At 33.4% G+C, this 19,348-nt stretch overlaps 2 long non-coding RNA genes across 2 annotated transcripts; both read right to left on the bottom strand.

Annotated features, from left to right (window-relative positions):
* Window positions 1-1,346: 1,346 nt before the first annotated feature.
* LOC110906863 lies at window positions 1,347-3,456 on the bottom strand. The gene is made up of 3 exons (XR_002573894.2): window positions 3,333-3,456; window positions 2,752-2,819; window positions 1,347-1,501 (listed from the first exon to the last, which is right to left on the bottom strand). It is a non-coding gene; the product is annotated as an uncharacterized LOC110906863 (long non-coding RNA).
* Window positions 3,457-16,737: 13,281 nt separating this feature from the next.
* On the bottom strand, window positions 16,738-18,836 carry LOC110906871. The gene is made up of 3 exons (XR_002573896.2): window positions 18,684-18,836; window positions 18,104-18,171; window positions 16,738-16,848 (listed from the first exon to the last, which is right to left on the bottom strand). It is a non-coding gene; the product is annotated as an uncharacterized LOC110906871 (long non-coding RNA).
* Window positions 18,837-19,348: the final 512 nt, after the last annotated feature.

Below are 19,348 nucleotides of genomic sequence, written 5' to 3'. Positions count from 1 at the left end.
TGCAATTTATTTATTTTATCTTAAAAGTTCTAAGTATGTAGTATGATACACTTAGTTAAATAACTAAGTTAAAGAAATGTGATGATAACAAAGAAAGAATGAAAGTTGTGCATTAATAAATAAAAACTAGAAAAAGAAGGACTAAAGTTGAACAAATGAATGAAACTTATTTTAATCAAAACAAAACACACAACACACATTCAGTGTATGTGCTGGAGAACGACCAGGAGGAGCAAGAACAAGAAAACCCTTGTTTTCTGAAATCCACAAAAATTAGAAGGAAATTTGAAGCCAAATCAAATGCATGAACTCAAATTCTAACCATCTAAGCTTGTTCATCAAAGTGACAAGTCGAATTTCTTAAATTGATGAATTGTAGAAAGTGGGTTTCGACCCAATCGTGAATCCATATGGATATTTGTGTAATTGTGAGTTAGGATTACACAATAGAATAAGAATTTTGTTTGAGTTTAGTTATTTGAACGATTTGAAGTATAAACCCACTTGATTTAGGAATATTGTGAAGAACATGGATGAATTATGTGCATATTAGTGTAATGGCTAAGTATGAGGATTCTTATTAGTGAATAATTGTTAGATGAAACTGATTTGGAATGAATGTTGTATGAAATTTTGATTGATTTTGATAATCTATGAAATTGGGAAGAACATGCTTAATCACTTGTACATCATGCTTAAACAGTAATATGCACACCAAATGTTTGCTGAAATGCATAAGTGAGATTATTAGATAAGATTGGATGTAAATAACGAATGAATATGCATAGAATGTAGACATGATGTATTTAGTAATAAAATATCATGAGAAGTATGTTCTTAATGAAATTCCATATGTGAAAGTAGTTCATTTGTGATTAAGTAGAAGTATGTTCTAAGGATGTGCTATATGCTTTATTGATGGTAACGCTTTAATCGTTTGTGAGATTTGGGTGATCAAACAGAATCTGTCCAGAAAGTTACAACCAAATTTAATCGGTTGTAATCGGGTCAAATCTTGTCAAAAACTTATGTTTATTGAGTTTGTGATGAACTTCCAGGAAAAACCTTTCAAACCCAACTGGAATTGCATTTTTTCGACAAAAATTGAACGTTTTATGAATTTTTCCGTATCGAAGGTTCAGGCTACGTTTTCTAGCAGAATTTGTAGCCCATTACGAATTCATAGGTTAGTGTTTAATCTAATCTGGTTAATCGGGTCGAAACCTGTGAATATGTTTAGCCAACTGGGGTTGTTGTAAGACCCGATTCATTTTAACATGATTATGACCATAATATACGCACTTTATACCAAAATGCGACTTTACAAAAACTTTGTCAAGTTAACATTCATAGATGTTTAAAACGTTCAAAATATAATGTCAAGTGTTTACAAGGTTCACTCTTAACTAAAACAAAATAGATCAACGCGGAAGCTTTGTTTGGACGTATGTTCGATTCTTGATAACCGCTTGATCTTCATCCGGGAGCACACTACGATCACCTAAATTCAAAACCAACGTAAAAGTTAGTTTTGATAGTTAAATAACAAGTTTAAACAAGTCCAAAATTCAAAATAAACAAAATTAATAAAATTGCCAGCTCTAGCTCTGAAGCCTGTCGCGGGCCGCGACAGGTTTGGCCTTGGCCTCTCGCGGGGCGCCACAGCCCGTGGCAGGGCGCGAAGAACTTTGTTTTCTCCCTCGCAGGGCGCGACAGTCACATTTCAACAGAAAGTTTGTTTGTTTGAGCTGCAAATGCCTAGCTGTGATTTTTGACCAAAACTCAACTTCTAAACGTCATAACTTTTATTCTACATATCTGTTTCGCATGATTCTTTTTCCTATGTGTCCGTAATTAAAATACGAATCCGTTTAACATATTTGTTCGAATCGAAATCCGGTTTATTAGCTAACGGCTTAAAAATCCTTCTTATGATTAAACATAAACGCGCATAACTTTTGATCTACATATCCGATTTACATTATTCTTTTTCCTATGTGACCGTAACTATATTACGGATCTGTTTATCATCTTTGTTCGCATCAAAATCCCATTTATAAGCTAACGGCTTATAAGTCCCTTTTATGATTATTCGACCGGTTTAGTTTCAAGTCGTACTCTATGTTTGTTATCAACAATTATTTCTAAACATTTCTACCCATTCCCGGGCTTATCAAATATTAGCGTATCACTCCCATCACATGGTTTGCGCACGTATTACCATCATGCTTGTTGTCTACAATTCAAGCATACACATTTAAGCAATAACTAACAAAATCATGTTTCTATATTTTGACCCAATTTCCAAAGGGTTCACTAAATCAATTTTGGCGCATCCGAAACTTGGCTTAAGCATCAATACACCGGTTTATATAGTTACGTTCAAGTCAATTAAAACCACCAATTTGTTAACTTATTCTATTTTGACCCTTTGATTGTCGAGTGAGTTACCTCACTTAATTGACATACCAAACACGGCTATTTTTACTATATCATCATCGACATATAACTGATTTAACCCGTTTGGTTGTCGAGTGAGTTACATCACTTCATTGACATACCGAACACATACGCCTTTTCTATAACCTACATCAGTCATATTCTAAGTATTTGTTTTGACCCGTTTGGTTATCGAGTGAATTCCATCACTTCATTGACTTACCTAACGCAACCATTTTCACTATATCAACATTAAACATATCTACGACTAGGCTTGTCTACATAAGTGTAACGAGACGACAAGTCGCGTACCTTCAAAGGTTATCCTTCAAGCGCGCGCGTCCGCTCCAATTGGCCGCTTGAACATTCGATTTCCTTGCCTATAGAGTTCAACCAACGACATGTTTAGAACTCATTTCATTTCATATTACGCACAATTTGCCACATTATTCAATTACACGTTTCTTTCAATATTTCAACATAGTAGTGTTCGTTTAGACATTCTAACAAACACCTTGTGGGCATAATTTTATAAAATCATCAATCAAGTTTCACAACTAGTTATTTGCCAAGTTTCAACATCATTCACAGGTCTTTATGTCTAGCATGCATAACAACACCTAGACTTACTTCATAGAAATCAAGTAACACCCAATTTATGATCAAAATTCTAGTGTTCTTCATCATTCTACAAAAACACATTTAACACCTAAGTGGGTGATTATGAATTTCATCATTATGAACAACAATTCATCAAATTATTGACTAGGGTTCGTTCCTAAACATGGATTCGTCCTAGTTTCACCCAAACATCAATCATTCAAGCTCAATTTTTCGATTTCATATGTTCATCAAGAATTCAAGATGTAACCAAAAGACAAAATTCGACATACCTTGTGATCCCCTCACTTGAGTGATCACTAGTTTGAGCTTGGTTTTTGATTTGAATTCAATTTGCCTTCTTGATTTGGTCAATTTGTATGAGTTAGGGTTCAATATTTGAGAGCCATTTTTGCTCTGTGGAAAGTCACAACCAGAACACACACTTTGGTGTGTGTTTTGGTGTTTTTATTTTATTAAATTAAAACCACTTTTAATTTTGTCAATATTAGCCCCTCTACTTATTCAAGTTTTCCTAAAGGGTGTTTTAACCAAGTTTTTCTTATTACTTCAAGACTTATGACTAATTAGGTTATTTATTCCTAGTTATTTTATCTTGAATATTAACGACTTTTAGTTTATAAAATAAAATCTTCTTTTTCAGGGTGTTGCAAGTCTACCCCCCTTAAAGAGGTTTCGTCCCCGAAAACTTCTTTGTGTTGTTCATTAATTTAGACCAAACGAGCTTAGTTTCGTTTTTTTTACATTCATTCTTTCGGTTTCTTTTATGTGTTAGTCCTCACGGACCGTAGCTTTCACTTGGTATTTCTTATCCTTGTCGCCTATTTGACCGAGTTGTTATTTGATCACCCGGTCACTGAGTCTGTCAGCATGTTTACTGCATGCTAATCCTATATTGACAAACGCGTTACATAGGTCACAGCATTACCTTGACCTTGAATGGTTTTACCGGCTAGACTAATTAATCACCATTACTTCATACCCCGTCATCCGGGTGTACCACATTGCCATCTCCGGCCCTTTGTGTGTTTACTATTTCTCAAACCACTTCATACTACTTATATTTGTTAAAACATTGCCTTTTGACTAAAAACTTAATTTTTAGTTTAACGTTTTCTCTTTGTCTTACGTCATTTACTTATATCAGGGAATTTTACGTCCAAGGATTTATTCCTTTCCATTATTATTTAAGGCGGGGAATTATAACTAGTTCCTCGCTTAACCCAAATAACCCGTAGGTTCTTTCACTTAGCCTCATAGGCTATTTCTTTAGATTTTCACCTTTTTAAGGTGAGATCCCAACAATTCGTTTTTTCTATTTGTGACCTAAGGGTCTTTTTGGTCCCGTAGACCTTAACATTTTCTTGTAATCCCGAAGGTTATGATGATCCCGTAGATTCATCTTTTACTCACTATAAGAGATTGATCAACCATGCTTTGTCTATTACAATAAGACATATAAATACAAGAAGAGAAAGCTAATTCTAAGGAATACATTTAATTACAAATATATGCAAGGCTATAATGTGGGAGGCAATCACTCAAACGGTTTTGACTGATTAATGTGATGGACTTGATTTTCTCTTTGATCATCTAGAGTTAGTCATTTTCCTTAATATGCTCCCACAAGATGGACGACCGTAGGATAAGTCCAATCTTGGTTAATAGTGGATGAGTGTGGTATTTAAGAAAGAGAAGAAGTTGATGAAGTTGAAGATGTAAATGGAGATGAAGTAGATGAAGCAAAAGAAGATATATTTTGTGGGTTTTTTTATAGGGTGAATGCAATAAAAGATAGAAGATCAAAGGCGGCTTTCATCCGAAGAATGATGGTTGCGACAGTGGTAGGATTATAGGTTTTGCAAAACCTAATTGATATAGATGGAGAAGTTGTGTTTGAAGAAGTAACCATGACTAATGGTGATGTAGGTCGAAGGTTTTATTTTTTATTTTCTTTTAGGAGAAGATGGATGGAAAATGGATTGTAGGTGACAGAGGGTGGTGGAGAGGAGTAATATTGTGATTGTAAGAGATATTACTTGAATATAGAAAGAAGAAAGGAGGTTTTGAAATCTACGTAAGAAGAGAAGTCATTGCTAATGGTAGACTTGTTTAGGAGTGTTGGCTAAAGAAATGATGGTTGTAGGATCAATAGCTTCTCGGTGGAGATAAGTGCTCTGATACAATATAAGAGATTGATCAAACATGCTTTGTCTATTACAATAAGACATATAAATACAAGAAGAGAAAGCTAATTCTAAGGAATACATTTAATTACAAATATATGCAAGGCTATAATGTGGGAGACAATCACTCAAACGGTTTTGACTGATTAATGTGATGGACTTGATTTTCTCTTTGATCATCTTGAGTTAGTCATTTTCCTTATGTTATTATTAAAATGTATATCTACATATATAGCGTCAAGGCACCCCTTGTTATGTTTGGAATCATTTATTTTCGCTTTTGAATTCTATTGACCTTGACCGTAGTCTAAGGCTACATTTGTTTTCGTTTGAACTATTCTTCCAACTCTATGACTTCTAACGTCATTACGCGCCGGTTTGTTCTCTACTTACCGTTATCTGGTTTGCACTTATATTTCTTTACAGCCCGTTTACCGAGTTTCTTTTATCTTTATGTTTTTAACACCCCGGTTTCACTGGTTTGCGTTTTCCTTTTTATATTTTTCTCACGACCCATCACATAAGTTTATTAATATTTTGCGCTCACATTAATGGTTTGCGCTTACTTGCACTATCAAGCGTTATACTTTATTCGGCCCGTTCAACATTGAAATAGTTGAACATAACTATCAACATTTCTGTTTTTGCGAAATTTTATCGTCTTTTAGTCATAACTCTTAATCCGAGTCTTTTGACTTTTAATCCACGTTCCCGTCTCTTGGTTTACGCATATATCTGAAATCCTACCCATCTATGGGGTATTTTACCGAAGTCATTATCATAGTATCCGTTCTGGTATGCATTTAAGACTTCGTTTTGATTTATTTGGTCGTATTAGTGAAATCCATCGCCTTTATTCAACCAAGTCCTTTATTCTTTCATTCATCTTGTTTGACTTGTTCATGTGAATTTCATCACTTGTGACAGTCAAACTTTATCCCTACACCTTGACATTCTCAATTGTCGGTTTATGTTTTCGTTTACTTTTATTCTTACCCCTTTCCACGAGCTCGTTATTCTAATGTAATACGCTTCCGTTACCCGGCTTGCGTTTTCCTTTATTATCAAACTTTTTACTCATTTGATTTGAACACCCATCTTTCTTTTGTTAGCAGCCCTTTGGTCCGTCTCTTTTATTAATGTCCCGAAGGTCCATTTCTTAAGCCTTATTTGGTAAAATAACTGCTATTGTTATACGGCTTTTGGGGTTTACCCGTTTTCGTTCCAACACTTTTTAAAACATTAATTTTGCTAATCTATTATACAATCACACCCATCAATGTGATCATAGTTCTTCCTCATAAGGACTTGATTAATAATGTGTTACTTGGATGATTACCCATACCCAAGTTTCTAAATCCGCATTTATTGATACTTTATTATTCATAGTAGCAAATAATACGTATCATCCATTTAGTTTTCCTCGAGGATATTTTCCGCCCAAGTCTTAATTTTTCATTCTTAACCTTAATCCGTTGTCTAATTGTTGCCTAACGTTATCTTGTTGAAATTTTAAAACGTGTACCTGTGATACTTGTCACGACCCCCGACCCACCCTGGACGGAATCGGGAGTCGCGAACAGCCCAGTGGTACCGGTGATTATTTTAAAAAATATTGCAGCGGAAATTTAATCAGGACCGTGAGTTAGGAAAAATATCAGAGTTTAGAAACACCGGATTTTTATTTATTAAATAGATGGAATAAATCCATGTTTTACAAAGGTAGCTTTAATAAAGATAAATTTTATTACATAAAACAATATTTCTTAATTTGATTTTAATTAATAAAATAAGCCACTTCTTGATGCCTTTCAGTGTCGTATCCATCTTTTACTCCAATCTACTATAATTACCTGAAACGCGTTTTAAAAAGGTTTTGTCAGCGGAAAATACTGAGTGAATCATTCAGTTTACTGAAAACGACACATTTGTTACAATATTAAGAGCGATTACAATGTTTCTGATATCAAACCAACTACCCACGGTACTTTGTCACTTGACCCATTGGCCCTCTAATTGTCCAATGGTGTCTGTGATTATGGTAATATCACCCATTGGCTGCCCCAATGGTGAAGATTATCAAGTAATGTATACAAAACCCCACATACCGGCTGTAACTTGGTGATTACAAAGACTTAATCCCTGTAATTATAACTTTGAAAATAATTTGGAGTTTTATAAAAAAGTTGATAAAAAGAGAATGACTCACATTATAAGAATGCAGATTCATATGGCCAAAGTTTAGTCTACAGATAATCCTTGATATATTGCAGATTTATACAGGCAGAGCTTAGCCTATTGATTTAACCTTGTAACCTAGTGCATATGACTAGGTAGGTAACTTAATACAGCAATTACGATAGCTCACGAGATTAAAACCCTCACAACGAATGACAAAGTGCAATCACTTAAACATCCATCGGATTCACAACGAATGACAGAGTATTCACCGAGTTCGGGTGATACTCAAACATCCTGTCGGAATCACGACGAATGACAAAGGATAGAACTAAAACATCCATAAGATAGTTTCCATCGATCGGACATTGAATCGTAGCAACGATCGAGTTAATACCCTGTATCGTAGCAGCACCCCGCTATACTAATTAGTGATTTTGATAGTAAACAGGGCGTAACTCAGTGTGTATTACGAGTTTTTACGTCGTTCAATCGCCCAAATTCCAGTCCCAAAGTCTGCTATTTATATATGAATTTTGACGTGCTTACGGACCGTAAGCATTTTTTTTCCTTACGGTCCGTAAGGGTTGCATTTTCACTATAGGGTGGCCACGTGTGGGTCTAGGCTTGCTGAGTCGACATTTTTGTAAATTTCAATTTGACAACGTTTTATAAGGATAATCGTTAAGTAGGGAATACCCCCCCTGAGTTTTAGGGGCCCTGATCCTGATTCTGATTGTTCTGAAATTTTTAGGGTTTGTGCAGAATCACTTGGGTGTCTCAATTAGGGTTTCTTAATGGATGAAATAATACAATAAATAATAGTTTTGATGAGGGTTATTACATTCTCCTCACCTTAATAAAAATCTCGTCCTCGAGATTTGGTTTATGATATTTCTTTTAGACTTATGTTATATTTTAGTGAATAAAACAATATTAAGATGGATGTCACAGAATCAAAATATCTAATTTTGTGAATACGAGTTGTACCATAAGTAGGATTCAAAGATTCAACTGAATTAGTTCAATAAATTGCTGACAAACGAATAAGATGAAATGATATAATTTCTAAGGTGACTAGGTTCAATCCAAAAGATATATGATTAATAGATATTTAGAATGAATGTGAAGGACTTTTAGAATCAATAAAAATTCTTTGTCAAAAGAAAGCTTACTTTGATTGGCAACTGAGTAAGATTTTAGAATTGACATGTTCCAATTGAAATAAAGGCATGAAAAATGATTTGTCAAATATTAAATTATGATATGAGAAAATCAATGTGCTGACATGAGTGAATTGTAAGGATATACGGAAAGAAAATAGAGTTAGTGTATCATTGTTTAAAGTTCCAAGTTGTTTTAATTATGAAACAATGTGATAGTACACTATTAGTGACCATATTTTTTTCATACTATGTCCTATAGATCGAAATATAATAAGAACAAGTTGTTTTGGCATGACCAATTTATATTATATTTGTAAAGCAAATGTAATATATATTATTTATTACACATTTTTACTATATGTAAATGGTCACTACTTTTAAATAAATATTATAGTATTTTACTATACTATGTAAAATAACTTATATTTATTATGTAATATACATTACAAAACACCGTAATGAAGTTATTACATTACAAAATATTTTAGTATTATTATTTTGTAAAAGAATTCACTTTTATTTATAACGTTAAATGAAAGTGGTAAATAAAGGTGTAAAATATTTATTGTACAAAAGTATTTGTGAAATATTTTGTAAATATATATAATACTTAATGGGTCGATTCAATGTGATTACTTATTTTCATTTTGAAATCATATAACGTTGTGAATGTATTTACAAATGTTGTAAATAAGTGAAAACGGGGACTATTCTTATATATTACCATGTTCCCCTAACCCAACGTAGTTGATGACTACCATATTATTCTTATATAGTCATTTTCTTGCCAGAGCGTTACTGTACATAGTTACCAAAAAACATGTGATACATAATTATTTATATAATTTTATTCGTCCTTCTAATTCTTGTATTGTTTTATGAAAATATGTTTTCTCTTTACAGTACAAAGTATATATATTTTTATATATAATTAAAATTTACTAAATAAGTGTGATAACTTAATTTATATACATTAACTAGTTATTATCATGGTTGGATATTGATTAGTGCTGCCTTGTTTAAGCATAGGTGGCCAGTCCATGCCTAACTAAGGCTAGGCTATTTAATACCTGCCCCTGACAATAATCCTAGTATTTTAAAATAATACTAACACTATTACTATTAATATTTTATTACTAATAACAAAACTAATATTAATTACCAATAATAAATAATTAAATATAAACTTAAATGAGAGTATATCTCAAACATAATTTTATTCGTAAAAATATAAATTCTTTACCTTAATGGTTTAACAAGAATTTTAAATATAGGAATACTATATTTGTAAATAAGGTAATTACTTATGTAAGTTTCCATATAAATCAATAAAATTTATATTTTAAATTTATATAATGTTTTTCGATCAATGATGATAAAGCAATAAATATCATGAAAGACTCGATTGATGTTGTAAGAACTATTAAGAGATATACTAAAATATGAAAAAAAAAATTGTGTATCATTATCTTAGCACATGATTGTGTTAAGATTGCTTGTATAGAATAAATCAACAAAGCGGATTCAAATATAAATAAATAAATAATTAAATCCGAGATTAGCGCAAGCTTCAAATTTTGTGAAAACATCACCACAAGGTGATCGTGATCAAAGAAATAATTTAGTGAAGTCGAAGGCCAAGAAAGCATGATATAGTTCAAGAGAATCAAAGTGCTTGTTGGGATTATTTTGAGTTTGAATATGATGGCTTAAAAATATCATATGGGACCTTGTATTGCGAGCAAGTTAACTGGGTTTGAATAAAACGAGTTTTAATAAGGGAGTTCGGACATGATCACAACAGAAATCATGTATACCCTTCAAAAGTAAAATCGAGTTTTTCAAGAAATTCATTGATTCGATATTAAAGAGTCATCGCTTTGTAAAAACATGGTTTACAGAGATCAAGTATAGCGAAACAATATTTGAGTTTGGATAAAACAACAAATCGGAATGAAGTCCTCCAGTGGTCTTCATAAAGCAAGCGGATCATATGCGCAACAAACAGAGCATGTGTAACGTCTGGATTTACCAAGAAATGAAATAGATCAATATTCGCTACTATGAAAGAAATCCTCATGATATGATGACTATTAGAGGAAGTAGAAATGCGAAAGTCAACTTATTATATGCAGAAGTCAGAATTTCAATGAAAAGAAATATAAAAATTTTATCTGGAATTTCGTGTGATAACTGTTGTTAAGTGACATTACCAGGGAATGTTGAATAAAATAAAATAGGGAATTTGCAAAGGTATATGACTCCTTTTGCAGTGATAATAATTATGACTCTGATTAGACTGTGCACCGATAATTGTGAAATCTTATTACAACGTACCTTAGCAAGATTTAGGTCGGTTGTAGGATCATATGGCAAAGTGCTTCTTTTTGATTAGTAGTTTTTCTATTAACGGAATTAGCATTGGTGTCATCATGCCTAATTTATATTTTTCAAAGGTCTTGCCTTGGAAGTCGTATGTGATATACTTTGACCTTTGTGGACATATAATTTAAGTTTCATGTGTTTTCTTGTGTATTAGCACAACTTTATATGCTTCTTACTTGCGTTAATAGTTTATGGTAACGTATTGGAAATTCTTATACTTTCGATGATATCCCAACTTTAAAGGGTTCTCATTGTACGAGTTACGTGTTTGATATTGGAAAAGAGATTCCAGATAAAGAAATCTAGACACAGATGCTTGTGCTTTATTTCAAATTGTCAATCCTTATGGTTTTTGGATTTCTTTATAGATATACCTATTTATATAATCACATATTTCCCATGCTGAAATAAACATACCATTTATCAGGTCAATGTATTTAACAGATCCATATTTCCAAAAATAAATCAGATATCAAATCATGATATTATTTAGGGAAATCTTGTCACTTGTTTGACATACTATGTACCCCGTCTTATCCGGTTCGCGCCGGAGAGGTAATCTCAGTATATCCGGACAAGCTGGAGAGTCTGCTACTCTATACCCAGTTTTGCCGGAGAAAATTTTCTATTTCCCATAAATAGTATCTTTTCAAGATTTTAAAAGTGCCTCTTTTATTAGGGCTTTTATCCAGAATCAAGGAAATTTGTATTTCCATACATATCTTTATTCTGGACTAAGTAATATCAATAAACAAGAATAAATAGCAATTAAGTGCTATTGCCTGCTAATCGTCGTTCTTATGGCATACCAATATTCATTACATTATACTTATATAAGTAATTTTATCTTGAAGCTTACATTAAGACAAAATTCTTAAGTTCAAGTCTAAATATCATCCTGAGTGCTACCAGATAATATTAAGTTCCTAACTCTCCGTTTAAACTTAGGTATTATTACAACATCTAATTGTTTAAATAAGTGGCTTAGCTTATACTAAGGCATCTTTTCTTATGTTCAAGTCTAAATGCTATTAGATGTGCTACCAGTTAATAGCAATCTCCTAACTCTTTTATTTAAGCTTAAGTATTATTATCACAACACTTACAGGCTTAAAGCAGTGGCTCTGATACCACCTTCTGTCACGACCCCCGACCCACCCTGGACGGAATCGGGAGTCGCGAACAGCCCAGTGGTACTGGTGATTATTTTGAAAAATATTGCAGCGGAAATTTAATCAGGACCGTGAGTTAGGAAAAATATCAGAGTTTAGAAACACCGGATTTTTATTTATTAAATAGATGGAATAAATCCATGTTTTACAAAGGTAGCTTTAATAAAGATAAATTTTATTACATAAAACAATATTTCTTAATTTGATTTTAATTAATAAAATAAGCCACTTCTTGATGCCTTTCAGTGCCGTATCCATCTTTTACTCCAATCTATTGTAATTACCTGAAACGCGTTTTAAAAAGGTTTTGTCAGCAGAAAATACTGAGTGAATCATTCAGTTTACTGAAAACGACACATTTGTTATAATTTACAGTATTAAGAGCGATTACAATGTTTCTGATATCAAACCAACTACCCACGGTACTTTGTCACTTGACCCATTGGCCCTCTAATTGTCCAATGGTGTCTGTGATTATGGTCATATCACCCATTGGCTGCCCCAATGGTGAAGATTATCAAGTAATGTATACAAAACCCCACATACCGGCTGTAACTTGGTGATTACAAAGACTTAATCCCTGTAATTATAACTTTGAAAATAATTTGGAGTTTTATAAAACAGTTGATAAAAAGAGAATGACTCACATTATAAGAATGCAGATTCATAGGGCCAAAGTTTATTCTACAGATAATCCTTGATATATTGCAGATTTATACAGGCAGAGCTTAGCCTATTGATTTAACCTTGTAACCTAGTGCATACGACTAGGTAGGTAACTTAATACAGCAATTACGATAGCTCACGAGATTAAAACCCTCACAACGAATGACAAAGTGCAATCACTTAAACATCCATCGGATTCACAACGAATGACAGAGTATTCACCGAGTTCGGGTGATACTCAAACATCCTGTCGGAATCACGACGAATGACAAAGGATAGAACTAAAACATCCATCGGATAGTTTCCATCGATCGGACATTGAATCGTAGCAGCGATCGAGTTAATGCCCTGTATCGTAGCAACACCCCACTATACTAGTTAGTGATTTTGATAGTAAACAGAACGTAACTCAGTGTGTATTACGAGTTTTTACGTCGTTCAATCGCCCAAATTCCAGTCCCAAAGTCTGCTATTTATATATGAATTTTGACATGCTTACGGACAGTAAGCATTTTTTTCCTTACGGTTCGTAAGGGTTGCATTTTCACTATAGGGTGGCCACGTGTGGGTGTAGGCTTGCTGAGTCGACATTTTCGTAAATTTCAATTTTGACAACGTTTTATAAGGATAATCGTTAAGTAGGGAATACCCCCCCCCCCCCCCCCCCTGAGTTTTAGGGGCCCTGATCCTGATTCTGATTGTTCTGAAATTTTTAGGGTTTGTGCAGAAGCACTTGGGTGTCTCAATTAGGGTTTCTTATTGGATGAAATAATACAATAAATAATAGTTTTGATGAGGGTTGTTACAATACTCACCCCGATGGGTTTTCTCTCAACTCGTTCATCTTTTCTTTCTTTGTCGTCATCATGGTGACTTGTAGCCTTTCCATGACTCCGGGTTAAACGCTTCAGTAGCCTTTCCGACTTTCCCAATAATCCTTTCGTGCATCTCCTTAGTCATGAGGGATACCATATCGTCGCCAACTGCGGTTGACATCATTCCATTGTAACAATACAGAAATCAATTCATTTCATTTTACTATTCCATGTCGTTGTATGGAATTTGCCCACATCGTTTATCAATATAAACGATGTTTCTACATGTTTTATTTGGTTTGGCCAAGTCTATAACCTTGTCTTCGCCATTTATTACTATTGCAAATTCCGGGTTCGGGTGTAGTTACACTCCTTCCCAATACAACATTTATTCACTTCATTAAGTTCCCGGGTTCGAGTATACGCGCACTCCTTCCCATTGTGACACTTATCTTTCATTCCATTTTCGGGTTCGAGTGTACACACGCTCCTTCCCATTGCAATATTTATCGAGATTACTTTTACCTCGGTTTCACATGCTCACCACTTATTTATTTATTTATTTATTTATTTATGTATATATATACATTATTTTTTTAACATAATTTACTCATTTCACCAATCATACATGCCCATATGCAACTATCATTCATCATGTGAATTGTTGCATTCCATTTGTCTTATCGTAATTTAGAACGTGTACCTGATTGGTACTCGCCCTGATGTACTCCGTTGTCTCAAGTCATCACTTGATTTAGGTTCTTTGCTAGCATGTTCTTTGTCATGCTTCCAAACCTTTCGCCATTTAAATTATTTAACTCCCGTCATCTTCAGATGTGGTCATCATATCATTCGAACATTTCCAATTTTGTAACGCCCAAAATTTTTCCTTTAAATTATTTAAATAATGACATACTTTATCTAACGAAATTTGGGCATGACCCGTTCGTACTACGAGCGGTCCCCTGTTTTTCACATTCAAAATTCTGTTTTAACACGACGCATTTCAAAAGTCATAATATACTCCATCAAACAAACCTTGACACACATACAAAAACCATTAAGTTTAAAATACATTCATCCTACTAAGGTTTTCAAAAGACAACATAAAAGAACTAGTTTTAGCTACTAGATATAGACAAAAGTATTAGACATTGTCTTCTTTACAAAAGTAGCGGAACATAAGACGGGCCTTGAAGCGTGTTCGAACCGGACGAAGCTTGATAGCTAAACTTGAGATTTACCTACATCGCCACAACAAATAAACTTCATTAGAACTAAAATTGTTTCTTTTAACTCAAGATTTCAACTCACGGATTTATAGTCGTTATGACATCCACAAACTAGCAAATTACTAAATACCTTAATATCATCATTCTTGCACATAAGTTTGTTCCAAATGGAACTTCATACCATTCATTTCATTCTTACATCCTATTCTTTTGACCCGTTCATAAAGGGTCTACACACATGATTTCTCTTGCATTTTAGTTCGTCGCATTCGACCCATAAAGGGTCTTACACATGGTAATCATTATGAATAACTCAATTACAACATCATATAGTAAAACGATAACATAATAATACCATGGGTTGTACAAGTAGCGTACCTCGGTCTTGATTTCCTCCTTGCTTCGTGTGACTCGAACTTTTTTCCTTTATTCCTATACATAAACATGTATACATTATGACCTTCTCATTCTATTCTTACAAAACATCACATTTAATACGAGAATTGTATGCATACTTAAAACATGATTATCTCATATAGTGTTCAAGTAAAAAATGCAAAATATTCTAGTTGTGGCATTTTATCGAACACTTGGCGTGTATACTACTAACAATGCCACATGTACAAGTATTCGATTCATGATTCTACTAGTTCTTAACATACCTGATCAAATTCACAATTTCACCAAAACTTTCATTCTTTTAACAACCTATTTAACAGAAATACTTAACATACATAATTTTTCACCACAACATTTCAATTTATTACTCCTACACATTAGGCATTCATCATCATCCATCGCATACAATTGATTTATCTAACATAATTCACCAAGATAAGAATTCACTACATAATTCTTGTTCTATGGTGTTAATCTAACTTAATATCATTCAGATTTTTATGCATCTTCAAGATTAGTTAAAAACCCATTCTCCTCATAATCACCAAATCACAAAATTCGACTTACCGTTTGTTAAGAAGGTTCAGATGGTCGAGAATTGAGTTTCATGCATCAATTAAACCTTGAAATTCCTTATCAATTGCTGGATTTTGGATCAACTAGGGTTTACCCCCTTTTTCTTCCTCTGGTCGTCGAACTCAAACACACACCCAGGTGTGTGTTTTTGAGTTTGTTTATTTTTATAACATTCTTTTCCATTTTTGCCATATTTAGTCCCTTTAAAATATGTATTGGTTTATTTTCAAGCATTTTCCATTCTTAGGCACATATCCTAACATATTCTTTAACTAAGTTAAATTTTTATAATTACTTTTAACAATTACGCATAATTAACCATTTTTGGGGTGTTACAAATTTATTATTAATCTTGCTATTCAATGTTGCCCATATTGTTATACATACGAGACATTCAAATATACTTATTTCACAAGTACTTATTTTATAATCAATCTATGGTTAGGATTTGTACTACCTAATCATCTTTTATCAACACTAGACATCTCGAATCTGAAATGTTTATATCAATTGTTAAACATTTCGTTTCATTATCATTTGCATCTTATACTTTGATTTAGCCAAGTTTGTAACTTGCTTAAACTATTCGTGTTAGTGCATTTTCCGGGTTTAAGTGTATTAACACACTCTTCTCATGCACTTAAATTCATATTCTTTTCCTAATGTTTTGTTACAATCTACGCATATAAATAATTCTTACCGGATGTTTGATCAAGCTTCGAACCGAACACACTTTGTCAACAACCTTGAGCTCTAATTACCAACTTGTAAGACCCGATTCATTTTAACATGATTATGACCATAATATACGCACTTTATACCAAAACGCGACTTTACAAAAACTTTGTCAAGTTAACATTCATAGATGTTTAAAATGTTCAAAATATAATGTTAAGTGTTTACAAGGTTCACTCTTAACTAAAATAAAATAGATCAACGCGGAAGCTTTGTTTGGACGTGTGTTCGATTTTTGAAAACCGATTGATTTTCATCTGGGAGCACACTACGATCACCTAAATTCAAAACCAACGTAAAAGTTAGTTTTGATAGTTAAATAACAAGTTTAAACAAGTCTGGAATTCAAAATAAACAAAATTAATAAAATTGCCAGCTCTAAAGCCTGTCGCGTGTCGCGACAGGTTTGTCCTCGGCCTCTCGCGTGGTGCCACAGCCCGTGGCGGGGCACGACGAACTTTGTCTTCTCCGTCGCGGGGTGCGACAGTCACATTTCAACAGAAAGTTTGTTTGTTTGTTTGAGCTGCAAATGCCCATCTATGATTTTTGATCAAAACTCAACTTCTAAACGTCATAACTTTTATTCTACATATCCGTTTCGCGTGATTCTTTTTCCTATGCGTCCATAATTAAAATACGAATCCGTTTATTATCTCTGTTCGCATTGAAATCCGGTTTATAAGCTAACGGCTTATAAATCCTTCTTATGATTAAACATAAACGCGCATAACTTTTGATCTACATAACCGATTTACATGATTCTTTTTCCTATGTGACCGTAATTATATTACGGATCTGTTTATCATCTTTGTTCGCATCAAAATCCCATTTATAAGCTAATGGCTTATAAGTCCCTTTTATTATTATTCGACCCATTTAGTTTTAAGTCGTACTATATGTTTGTTATCAATAATTATTTCTAAACATTTCTACCCATTCCCGGGCTTATAAAATATTAGCGTATCGCTCCCATCACATGGTTTGCGCACGCATTACCGTCATGCTTGTTGTCTACAATTCAAGCATACACATTTAAGCAATAATTAACAAAATCATGTTTCTATATTTTGACCCAATTTCCAAAGGGTTCACTAAATCAATTTTGGTGCATCCAAAACTTGGCTTACGCATCAATACCCCGGTTTATATAGTGACGTTCAAGTCACTTAAAACCACCAATTTGTTAACTTATTCTATTTTGACCCGTTTGATTGTCGAGTGAGTTACATCACTTAATTGACATACCAAACACGACTATTTTTACTATATCATCATCGACATATCTAATTAGTTGCTTTGACCCGTTTGGTTGTCGAGTGAGTTACATCACTTCATTGACATACCAAACACATACGCCTTTTCTATAACCTACATCAATTGTATTCTAACTATTTGTTTTGACCCGTTTGGTTATCGAGTGAATTCCATCACTTCATTGACTTACCAAACGCAACCATTTTCACTATATCAACATTAAACATATCTATGACTAGGCTTGTCTACATAAGTGTAACGAGACGATAAGTCGCGTACCTTCAAAGCTTATCCTTCAAGCGCGCGCGTCCGCTCCAATTGGCCGCTTGAACATTCGATTTCCTTGCCTATAGAGTTCAACCAACGACATGTTTAGAACTCATTTCATTTCATATTACGCGTAATTTGCCACATTATTCAATTACACGTTTCTTTCAATATTTCAACATATTAGTGTTCGTTTAGACATTCTAACAAACACCTTGTGGGCATAATTTTATAAAATCAACAATCAAGTTTCACAACTAGTTATTTGCCAAGTTTCAACATCATTCACAAGTCTTTATGTCTAGCATGTATAACAACACCTAGACTTACTTCATAGAAATCAAGTAACACCCAATTTATGATCAAAATTCTAGTGTTCTTCATCATTCTACAAAAACCCATTTAACACTTAAGTCGGAAATTATGAATTTCATCATTATGAACAATAATTCATCAAATTATTGACTAGGGTTCGTTCCTAAACATGGATTCATCCTAGTTTCACCCAAACATCAATCATTCAATCTCATTTTTCGATTTCATAAGTTCATCAAGAATTCAAGATGTAACCAAAAGACAAAATTCGACATACCTTGTGATCCCCTCACTTGAGTGATCACTAGTTTGAGCTTGGTTTTCGATTTAAATTCGATTTGCCTTCTTGATTTGGTCAATTTGTATGAGTTAGGGTTCAATATTTGAGAGCCTTTTTTGCTCTGTGGAAAGTCACGACCAGAACACACACTTTGGTGTGTGTTTTGGTGTTTTTATCTTATTAAATTAAAACCACTTTTAATTTTGTCAATATTTGCCCCTCTACTTATTCAAGTTTTCCTAAAGGGTGTTTTAACCAAGTTTTTCTTATTACTTCAAGACTTATGACTAACTAGGTTATTTATTCCTAGTTATTTTATCTTGAATATTAACGACTTTTAGTTTATAAAATAAAATCTATATTTTCTGGGTGTTACAGTTGTGCCCAGATCAACCTGGCGGGTTCTAGGGTTGGCCTGGTGATATGGATGTTTGTAGTAGGTTTTTCGTACACGAAAGAGTTGATTTAGATGTTTTGTACATGTAACCCATTGCGCCTACACGTTTTCACATTCGTCTCTCAAAACACTCCAAATTTGGTTCTCCTTTTCAAAACTGAATATACTTTAACAATAATGTAGAAAGAAACAAACAATAAACTAATTCCGCAATGTTACATTCACTTTCTTCATGTGTTAATTCACATTTATCATAACATTTTAC

This window comes from Helianthus annuus, chromosome 2 (assembly GCF_002127325.2).
Source record: "Helianthus annuus cultivar XRQ/B chromosome 2, HanXRQr2.0-SUNRISE, whole genome shotgun sequence".
Classification (NCBI taxonomy): Eukaryota; Viridiplantae; Streptophyta; class Magnoliopsida; order Asterales; family Asteraceae; genus Helianthus; species Helianthus annuus.
Note: the sequence above shows the minus strand (reverse complement) of the source record. Positions and strands in the feature narration are given on the sequence as shown.